Raw genomic sequence first — 11,721 nt, forward strand, 5'->3', positions numbered from 1 at the left:
ACAACAGGAGCCGCTTGTTGGACATCATGCATTTTCATGTGTCGTTTCAAGCTCCCATCTGATAGGCAAACTTTGCCGCATTCATGACATGTTGTTATGCTGTGTATGACACAATCCAAGCCAACTCTCTGCCCGTGGCTTATTTTGTGACTATTCAGCCCCGTTTTACTGAAGCAGACATTTCCACATTCATCGCATGTTAGCTCACTCTGGCTACCCACGTTTTCTGGAAGTATCACGTTTACATCATTTATGGCATCCGTTATCAACTTCTCGTGATTTCGAGCTTGTGAAATGCTCACTTACATAGTAAATTGCTTTCCTTCATCTTGCCCGATCAGTTGCAGTTTCTTTCCAGTTCATTTCCGAGATGTTAACCTTCTTCAACGATGTTTTATGTAGTCTTTGATACTCAGCTTAGATTTACGAGGTGTCGCTTTCCATTCCTTAATTCGCCATACATGAATTGCTTCGGAGACCTCATTTCTCACCGAGTGACTCACCCATCGGTGTCACTGCTGCCAAAAAATTGACTAAGTTCTTCCACAATGAATTTTTTAAGTGCCTCAACATCCCACACATTTTCCAACGCAGACCCAATATACAATGTAGACGCTTCTGGTGGTATCCCTTCAACTGTCTCAGGTTCTTTCGGTAGGTTACACTGATCTCACAAGCGTACAAAAGGGAAGACAACCGCACACGCTATATAATCATTTTAGTATCAGTGGAGATGCTACTGTGAGACCACAGGCACTTTTCCAACTTTCTGAAAGCATCACTGGCTTTGCTGATTCCAAGCGAGATTTCAATGTCATGAGTTCAAAGTGTACTAAAGTTAATACCAGAATACATAGACCTGTCTACAATTATAACTTGAAGACTCTGACATATGCTCGGATATTTGGTTCCAGGTATGGCCCTCCTGGTGAAAGGCTAATATAAGACAACGACCGTTTTAAAACTTATCGTCAGGCCTAACACAGAACAAGCATTGGAGAAGGAATATGCTGCATATCTTCATGAGTATGAGCAAAGAGATCACAGGTACCTGCATAGTGAAATCCTCTTAACAATGAGGACATGTCTTTTGCATTGGGGCGTTTTATGTTGAAACGTTTCCCGAAAGTACGAAACCTGACATATATTCCATGTGGACACTCACTGAAAGCCATTACAAACACAATTGTAAAATACAGTGAAAACAGCGTTGACAGTGGAATACCGCCTTGTTTGACACCATTGTTCACAGCAACAAGATCAGCCACATTCCCACTAACATTCACCCATGCCTGTATGTTGTCATGGAATAGAAGTAGAAATGTCACAAATTTATTTGCACACCAAATCATCTTCAGTGGCCCTTGTTTAGCTTAACTGTTTAATGCGTCAAGTGCCTCTGTCAGGTCAAGTAGCACTTGAAACAAATCCATCCTTTGTTCAATACACTTTTCCAGAAGTTGCCTTGCCGAGAACATCATATCAATCGTATCTCCTTCCTCGTATCAATCCTCCTCTTCTAAAGGCAAGCAGACACCAGAAGAGCATCATCAGCAATGTGCATACATACACACACACCACATACATACATATTCTTTTATTCTTTTATTTGTGTCAGTCATTTGACTGCGGCCATGCTGAAGCACCGCCTTTTAGTCGATAGATAGATAGATCGATATGTATATGTACATATCTATCTATCTTTGTAAGACTAGCACTTATTCTATCGGTCTCTTTTTACCGAACCGCTAAGTTACGAGGAGGTAAAGACACCAGCATCGGTTGTCAAGTGATGTTTGGGGGACAAACACAAACACAACATACATACACACACACACACACACACATACACACACACACACAGTGTGGACTGAACCCGGAACCATGTGGTTGGTAAACAAGCTACTTATCACATAGCCACTCCTGCGCCTTGTACATATATTTGTGTACATATGCATATCTATCTATCTATCTATCTATCTACATATATATGTATGTATACATACATATGTATATATATATATACAAATGTATGTATGTATGTATGTATGTATGTATGTATGTATGTATGTATGTATGTATGTATGTATATATATATGTATATATATATATATATATATATATTATATATATATTATATATATATATATATATCAGAAATTAAAAAAGGAAAATACGCACACTTACATAGTTTTAATATAATTTTTAATATATCGACCGGTTTCGCTATCGCTATTTATGATATTATGTTTTACTTATTTGAATATATATTTTTTCTTAAGAAGAAAATTCTTCTTAAGAAAATATATATTCAAATAAGTAAAACATAATATCATGAATAGCGATAGCGAAACCGGTCGATATATTAAAAATTATATTAAAACTATCTAAGTGTGCGTATTTTCCTTTTTTAATTTCTTATATACATTACAACTCACAACGTAGGGATAATCGAAATTCCTTTTTTCTGTTACTACTACTACTATATATATATATATACTTACGCAGGACCACACTGGCCTAGTACTTATTCTAACGATATTTTTGCCGAACAGCTAAGTTACGTGGAGGTAAACACACCAACACCGGTTGTCAAGCGTAGTGGGGTACAAACACAGACATCAACACACATACACACACACACACATACATGCAGTGCCCAAGCATGGCCGAAGTCCTATAACTGGGAATGTTAAAAGATAAAAGAGAGATGGTGAAGACACGAGAGGGAGTTCATTAACTTTATGGATGGTCAAGTTATGATGTGTGCCCACGATAATGAAAAATTGCGGCGATGTCATTGGTCCGGTTCGTTCGTGACCTCATGGAGGATGCAATGTAAGTAGGAGTAGCAGTTCTGTGTTCGTTCCCATGTACGGTATTGACATTTGCTGAAACGCGTCGGCATCAAGGAAGTGAAGCTTTGGGCCTGTTATATTGTTGTATGTTAATGTGAAAGATCATGATTGACAGGCACTACATCGGTAAGTTTAGAGCAAAAGATGGCCATATATGATGACAAGTCAACTGTCCTCCTCCCCCCTCGTCTTCCTCCCATCTCTACACCTCCTCCTCCTTAATCATTATCATCATCATCATACACAAATGCATGTTAGTATGTATACACGCCTATATGCATGTATATGTGGGGTGTAAGTGCGTGTATATATGTGTATATCTATGTGTCTATCTATCTACCTATCTCTGTCTGCCTCTCTCTCTCTCTATATATATATATATTTATATATATATATAATTTCGAATTAATAATAAAAGGGTAAAATTAAACAAATTAATTAATTAAGCAATCAATTAATAATTTTACCAAGTAGATCGGTACGTTAAAATAACCTTTATAGGTAAAATTATACAAATATTCTATAATTATAAGCATAATTATAATTAGGAGTCAGCTAATCTTTAATTTTTAACTCCTATTTCTAAATTTGGCATGTGGTGAAGCAATTAGCTGACCCCTGATTATAATGACATTTATAATTATAGAATATTTGTATATTTATATATATATATATGGATATATGTAAGCATTATTAAATCTCAGAATGAGATGTAAACAGTAATCGCTCGATAATGTAAAGTATAGAAGCCATCTTAATATGGCTAACCACATAGGGTAGGGGGTGTTACTGTAGCTCTATAGCCCCAGGAGATCGTCGTCTCCAGCTGGCTTTAGACGAGAGGAAATGGGGAGATTGTGAGAATGAGAGAAAAACGGAAAGAGAACAAAGCTAGAGAAAATAGTATATTTAATCGCAGATAGCCACAAAGTAAAATACCAGAAAGCATTAATTATAACAATATGTTGCGTATATTTATCAGCTTAATTGGAAAATTAATTATATACGTATAATGAGTAAATGATGATAATCGTAACGTTCCTGTTTCCCTTCCTAGATTTTAGATCCGGGTTTGTCAAGCCATATACAGAGACCTAATTCTGAATTCCACAGGAAATAAATTGTGCCCTCTTGTTATTTTAAAGTAATTTTTCTGCAAAACAAGGAAATAACCAAGATACCTGAAGGTAATATCATTCCAGATTCCACATTTTATAATATTTAATCGGTTGATACACACTAGCAGACCATAAATGGAAGGAAATCAAGTGCAAATTTATGTGTCACATTTTGACTGTCTCACTTCTCTTTCGGACATATCGTCATGATCAACATAGATTCCGATTTAAACGATAGATAAAATTAGATGAAATACTCTTTTCTATAACATCCAGCTACAGCGATGCGGACACCTGCCGGATTCTTGAACGTAGTCGTATCCTCCGTGGTTAAAACCGGGAAAGTGGAAGAAGTTTCTGATGGAGACGGACCATCTGTGGCCAAGAGAAAGAAGCATTCTCAGTGGCCATACACTGTTAGAAAGATTGCGTTCGTCTAGCAGCACCAGGAACTTCATCATCGAATGTCATCCACAGTTTGATGACGCCATCGTGGTGAATCTTAATATATTCAAATCTAGACGGTGTCTACTATTACTCTTTTACTTGTTTCAGTCATTTTGACTGCGGCCATGCTGGAGCACCACCTTTAGTTGAGCAAATCGACCCCTGGACTTATTCTTTGTAAGTCTAGTTCTTATTCAATCGGTCTCTTTTGCCGAACCACTAAGTTACGGGGACGTAAACACACGACCATCGGTTTTCAAGCGATGCTGGGGGGACAAACACCGACATACACGCATACACACACACACACACACACACATATATATATATATATATACATATATACGACGGCCTTCTTTCAGTTTCCGTCTACCAAATCCACTAACAAGGCTTTGGTCGACCCGAGGCTATAGTAGAAGACACTTGCCCAAGGTACAACACAGTGGGAATGAACCCGGGACCATGTGGTTGGTAAGAAAGCTACTTATCGCACAGCCACACCTGCACCTATGAGACCATTCCAAGAGAACATCAGGTACAAGTCCTACATGAGGAAATGCCAGTTCATGTTTGGAACCCCACCCCACCCCACCCCACCCCAGGAGAAACGTGGTTACATGATATGAGATTCCACATAATGCAGCCTCACAGATTGCTCCCTCTATGGCATCGTCGGTGGTGGGGTACTGTCGGCGGCCGTACGCTTCCAAGAATTCATTGAAAGCTATCATCGAGATCATCTGATCCTAGTATACCGTCGCTTCTGTGATCATATAAGGATCGTCAGTGGGGCGGTGGTAGTTTTATCGAGCGGTATTATGCTTTGATATACCTGGGCGCATGCTGTTTCTTTATTTGTTTGGTATTATTGAATTTTTTGGTACTGTTTTGTTATCGGGTAATCATCATCATCATCATCATCATCATCATTATAGGCCTTGTGCCTATAGTAGAAAGGGTTATTATCATTATTATTTTATTGTCTTTGCGGAGCTTCTAACTATGGAGATGTACTACGGTGCTGTTCCCTACCAGTGAACCTAGGTAACACCCCTTATTTACACCATCCGGAGTTTTCCAGTGGTTCCAAGCAGTGCTGTTTTCTGCAAGTGCTCCACTCTTATTGTAGTCCCTATTTGTTCCATATACTTCTCAAGATTTTTACTCACTGTTCTTAGGGCACCGACAGTTATTGGTGCTACTACCACCTTTTTCAGCGACGACAACTGCTTAACATCCCAAGCTAACTTGTCATATCTATCGACTTTTCTTCCTTATCGCATACCATACGATGGTCCAGCATCGTCGCACTGAATCATAAAATCCTATAGGATCTTTCCATTATAATTTTCGATTATGCCTTCGGGTTTATATCCGTACCATCTTTTTGCTCTGTGAAGTCCATACTTGTTGCAAAGTGTCCAATGGACAATCCTTGCAATGTTGTCATGACGTCTCTTATATTTTTTCTGGACTAGTGGCGTGCATTGTCTGGTAATATACCATATGGGTTCATCATTTTGTCCACAAATTCTACACTTATCAATTTTTGATGTGTTGTCTATTCTGTATTTGATGTAATTGGCTCTTAATGCTTGCTCTGGTATCAGCTTTTCATCTGTACACTCTCCATTTATTTCTTTGTAGAATCTCTTCTGATCTACTCTGAATTACCTATTCTGCAGATATCCCTTCATTTTTTATTGTATCTTACCATCTTTTCTTTCTTAGCAATGAGGTGCTGTTTCAGTTCCCCCGTTACCAATTTCAGGCCCTTTCTTTCAATATCATTCTTCCTGTTAAGTGCTCTGTATTTTTGCTTGCTCTTAAGCTCCCCCTTCTCTTTTGTAAACAGACAAGAGGGCAACTTCCGACAACAACGATGCTGAAAATAAACACAAAACGGAAAGTTTCACCAAAGAAATCATTGAAGATATTACCATCATCAACAACAACAACAGCAGCAGTGACAACAAGAATAACAACAGCAACACCAGATATGAAAAGGAACAGATGATAGAAATTATTGATGCCGACCACAACATCAATACCAACAAGAACAATAACAAAACTTCAAGACAAACAGAAAAGGGAAAATTTCAACAAATTGATTGAAGCCACGTCCACTACTACGAACAGCAAAAGCAGCAGCAACAACAAGGAATCAAACAACACAACTTTCGCTAATATTATTGAACAAAGATGGATTTGAACACTCTTTCGAAAGTGATTTCGGGAAAAGTTTCCGAAAATGCCTGATAAAACCTAATTTCCTTGTTCTATTTCGAGACAAATAAGATCAAATCATAAAAAGAATTGTGATCTATCATTGTCTTGATAAGAAGACCAGGTGGATAGAAATTTTGAATGCAGCACTGGTAGAAAAATGCCTAAGAGATGTTTGCGGTTGGATTTGGCTAGTAAGGAGAGCAAGAGATTTTGGATCCCATGTAGCTATATTCCATACTGAAGTGGCTGTGAAAAGGCTGGCTTAGTACACTTACTCCTCAGATGAACATATCTTCTTCCCGTCTTATCGGGGGAGACGAGTGAATAAGATTATATTTTCGAATGTGCCTCTGGAAATTAACATCCAGTATTTCGGGATGATACTGGTTGAAATCTATCCTGAATGAAAACTGGTCGGTTGCCAGAGTTTAAGTGGAAATGCTGGTCACATTAGAAAACTTCTATAAGATCCCTAACATAATTTACATGGATGGCGTGGAGCCCATAAAAGTAGTGATTGAGGACAGAAAAGCAAAATGTTATCCCTCTGGAAGTACAACCCAACAAAACGCTTTCTACCCTCATTTAAAGAAATCGAAATCACCATTGTTGCCAATTCCACAAGCACATCTACAACAACAGCATAAACAGTTGCGGATACCTACGAGTACACAAAGACCTCGACAACTGAAAGGTGTATTCCTTGTTCCCACAGAAGAACAAGCTTTTCTCCAAATCCCTTTTCCCAAACCAACAACAACAGCGACTCAAGGACATCTTTCGACCAGACTTCAGCATATCTAACCAATTCCTTGAGTAATGACTTGGAGAAGGAAGAACGGACTGAAAAGTGGCAAAGTCTCCAAAAATGGAACAGGAAAGAGGATACAGAGTACCAATCCGAGAAAACAACAAAGAGATGCACAAAAAACACAATTACATCCCACTTCAGAACCACTCCATCAACAACAGAAATAGCAACATACTCATCCTCAACAACAACAACGACATTATCCTCAACAAGAAAAACGACGACAACAGGAAAACACAGACTCTACGGCCACCAGAACGGAATCTGCTAAAATAACAAAGCATTTTAAACAGTACACTAAATGTATTCATGAACTTCACTGTTGTGATCAATAGGAACATTGAGTAGATGGAACACTTTACATGAACTCTTTACATGAACACCACCCTGTACTTAACTCCATGTCCCCCTACATGGCCTTGCTATTTGCTTTTGAGCCAAAAATTAACTAACTAACTAACTTAGATGAAAATAAAAATAGAATTGAGACAAAGAAAGAATTTGAAGATTCTATCCTCAAAACCCCGAGGGACAGAATATTAATATAAACATCTGATTTTTAGAAAAAAAATAAAGAAAAATTCCCAGCTAATGCAGGGATTTAAAAAAGGCTATAGAAAAAAAGACTTTCAGAAGGGCTTTTAAGAACTTTCGCCCGAAGATAGGTCGCTCGATATAAATGCGGCCACCATCAGCGAGACAAGAATTTCTTAACAGCATGCTTTAGCGTCAATTTTCGACAACTATGAGACAGGCTCATCTCGAAGTCTGTCAAGATTGGTCAGCGGATTAGCAGTTCTTTTCGTCTATCTTTAGATCCCCATGTACGGGCAACTTTTTGGACCCGGACTGTAGGTGATAATCCTGGACATGAACGGCAGCATGACTGGTAGTCATTTTGCACCGACAGATCCAGGGAGGCCAGTTTACTTCAGGAGTGTGTGGGTTCCGTCGGTGAGGCTAGTCTTTCCGCAGTTCGTCTCATTGATGGAGTTCCAGTCCTGATTGAAAGAAAGACGAAACTAAGTGCAATGCACCTAGAGTGTTGTCTAGCGCTCACAGCTCTCTTCCGGCCGGACAATGGAATCGATGAATGTCGTACTCCGGAAATATATAAATGATCAGTGGCAGAAAGTCTCATAACGTTCTGAACACTTAATTCACCTCGTATATCCACATTTAACAGACAAATATAATTTAAAATCAACTCTATAAACAAATTATTTATCAAAAAGATATATTAAAAAATTCCTCTTCTTTTTCTTTTTTTTCAGTCATTTGACAGCGGCCATGCTGGAGCACCACCTGTAGTCGAGCAAACAACCCCAGGACTTATCCATTGTAAGCCTAGGACTTATTCTATCGGCCTCTCAGGCCGAACTGCTAAGTGACGGGGACGTAAATACACCAGCAGCGGTTGTCAAGCGGAATTGGAGGACAAACATGTACATACATACACACACACACACACACGCACACACACACACACACATATATATATATATATATACACGACGGGTTTCTTTCAGTTTCCGTTTACCAAATCCACTCATAAGGCTTTGGTCGGCCCGAGGCTATAGTAGAAGACCCTTGCCCCATGTGCCACGCAGTGGGACTGAACCCGGAACCATGTGGTTGGTAAGAAAGCTACTTACCACACAGCCCAGCATACCCAGCGTGTGGAGATGCTAACCTATCACTTGGAATATCTCAGAAACAGTTGTATGACATCCAATAATTAATTAATTAATTAACTATTCGATTACCTCAATTTCACCTTACTCTAATTAAGTATACTAAATGACTTGAGATACTCATCCTACCTTGGTTTTGCTATCCTGGTTCCTCTAATATATACCTGCTAATTTGGAAGCCTACTACGGCTCCCTAGTTCCAGCCTCAGCAGTGAACTTGGAACCTAAAGGTTGACCAATTATAGCACTTACACAACGTACCTATTCGTTTAGATCCCCATTGAACTAAACTCCTCAAATTCTTTTAGAATATGTGTATGTGTGCGTGTGTATACGTATGTGTGTTTGTGTGATCACTTGTGTGTGCGTGCGTGTGTGTAAAACTTTGAAGGGTTTGGTACAAATGGTAGAACGCCTGTCCTATTTACAGAAAATGTGGGTTCGAGTCCCATAGACAACCTTCAACCCTTTCAATCCCCAAAAATTTTTTTAACCCAATATTTACATGCACGCTGTTATTTCTAGTATTTATCTGCTTCGAAATTCAACGTGTCAAGAAATGTTTTTTTATATACGTGTGTGTGTGTGTGCGCGCGCGCGCGCGCGTGTGCCTTTGTTCATGTGTATGTGTACGTGTGTATGTGTGTGTGTATCCACTAAAAGCAGACAAATGGATCGCAGAAAAAATAGTAATAGCTCTGTACATCAGGTGTTGTTTAGATATCTCTGTAATTTCGACAATATAAGCGAATACGAAATTTCGACGCTAAACATGTTTCTGGGAAAGTTGGTTTAATTTGGGCAGACAAAGCTGCTATAAGCGAAATATCGATTTCTTTTATTATTTTCTTTGCTGGTATTTTGCCATTTCTGTTTTTTTTTTAAGGTTTATTATTAGCTATTTTATATTCATGCAATCTAAATACCTCTTATTCTTAACTGAACACTCAACAGACCGATTGTTAGCTGACGTTCGTGTCTTCTGCAATGTTTAGTGTTCGTTTAAAATTATTGTTCCTATCGGTCAAGATGACATGAGACTGCGAAGAACTATTTTAACAGATTGAGATAATTGCAGACGAAGATGCTTTTTCTCAAAGATCACGAAGACCAATCTTGAAAAGGTCGCTTACTATCTACACAAATTATATTATTGTGTAGGTGTTGAATACTTACTTTGCAGGGGTTCTGCGAAGTGTCTCTATCTCCTTAGATATAATAAAACAATTTAGGGTAAATAAAGCTGTGCAATTTTGTGTAGTGATGAGATTTTTACAATGTTTTAGAAATAAATACGAGGCTAGAAAACAGATGTCTTTCTAAAAGAGATGTCTAGAAGAAAGATCGCATGTGAAATGATAATTATTTTGATAAATATTATTTATTGATATACAAGCCATACAATATGTGTAACATACTTTATAACACAAATACAGTTACATGACTAAATATTATATTTTCTTATATGAGCGAATTCTACACCTATTTCACTTTGCTTACGCTGTGATCTTTCCATCAGCTGATTTCCCATTTATTCAATTGTGTTTCATAATTTTGCTAGCCCTGAAGATATGTGTGTGTGTGTGTGTGTGTGTGTGTGTGTGTGCGTGTGTGTGTGTGTTATGGCATGAGAACATGTGGAAAAGAGAGTACTTCGCACTTGATGTACTGGTTTATTCTATATAATGAAATTATAATGATTATGATAGTTTTCGCGCCCCGTACTGCGTGAAACTTGAGTAACAGGGGAACTTTATTTTCAACTGAAGACACACACACACACATCTTCAGATTATGCGTTAGAAGCAGTTCTATAAAGTAAATATCAGTAACACCTATTTAACGTATGTGTGTTGTTTAAACGTCAGAGAAAGCGGTTTCGTCCGGGAATAATCTTTTTAAAGACGTATATTTGCCCTTACAAGTGATCACATTGCGAAAGCGATACTGTATTTCGCCGTAGGAGCGATTTATCAATGCCTCTCACTCGAGTCATCTCTGAAACCTGTGTTTTATGTATGCATGTATATATGTCTGTATGTATATGTGTGCGTGTGTATGTGTGTGTGTGTGTGTGTGTGTGCGTGTGTGTGTTCTTCATGCTGAATACGTGCTCTCTCAAAAGTGTCGACCTTCTCCTTAATCTGCTCCTCCAGCAGTGGCGATGACAGGTATTGTTCTCCCAGTCAGTCTCCTGCATATCACAAGCCTTTAATGAGGACTTGACACAGTCCTTAAATCGTAGCCTTGGTTTCTGTCGAGGTCTCTTTCCATTCACAAGTTCCCCATGTAGCCTCTGCTTAGGGATCCTGCAATCCTTCATTCTAATAAGGTGTCAAGTCCAACGTAACCGGTGCTTGTGCACCATCGCCTCAATACTCAAGATATCAGCTGTCTTCAGGACCTGTGTATCTGGAATTTTTAAGGTCCAGCCAACATTCAGAATGTTTTTAAAACATCTCTGATGAAAGCGTTCAAGGTCCCTTACATAGCGTTTGTAAAGGGTCCATGTCTCACATGAGTAAAGGAGTGATGTCAGTACACTTGCACGGTACACATTAATT

The 11,721-nt window shown here is 38.6% G+C and overlaps 1 long non-coding RNA gene across 1 annotated transcript in view; it reads right to left on the bottom strand.

Annotated features, from left to right (window-relative positions):
- Positions 1 to 2,520: 2,520 nt before the first annotated feature.
- LOC118762264 overlaps positions 2,521 to 11,721 on the bottom strand; it is a 15,920-nt gene continuing 6,719 nt past the window's right edge. The window contains exon 3 of the long non-coding RNA XR_004998018.1: positions 2,521 to 2,532. This is a non-coding gene — a long non-coding RNA (uncharacterized LOC118762264). The remainder of the gene's footprint in view (positions 2,533 to 11,721) is intronic.

Source organism: Octopus sinensis, linkage group LG2, assembly GCF_006345805.1.
Source record: "Octopus sinensis linkage group LG2, ASM634580v1, whole genome shotgun sequence".
Lineage (NCBI taxonomy): Eukaryota > Metazoa > Mollusca > Cephalopoda > Octopoda > Octopodidae > Octopus > Octopus sinensis.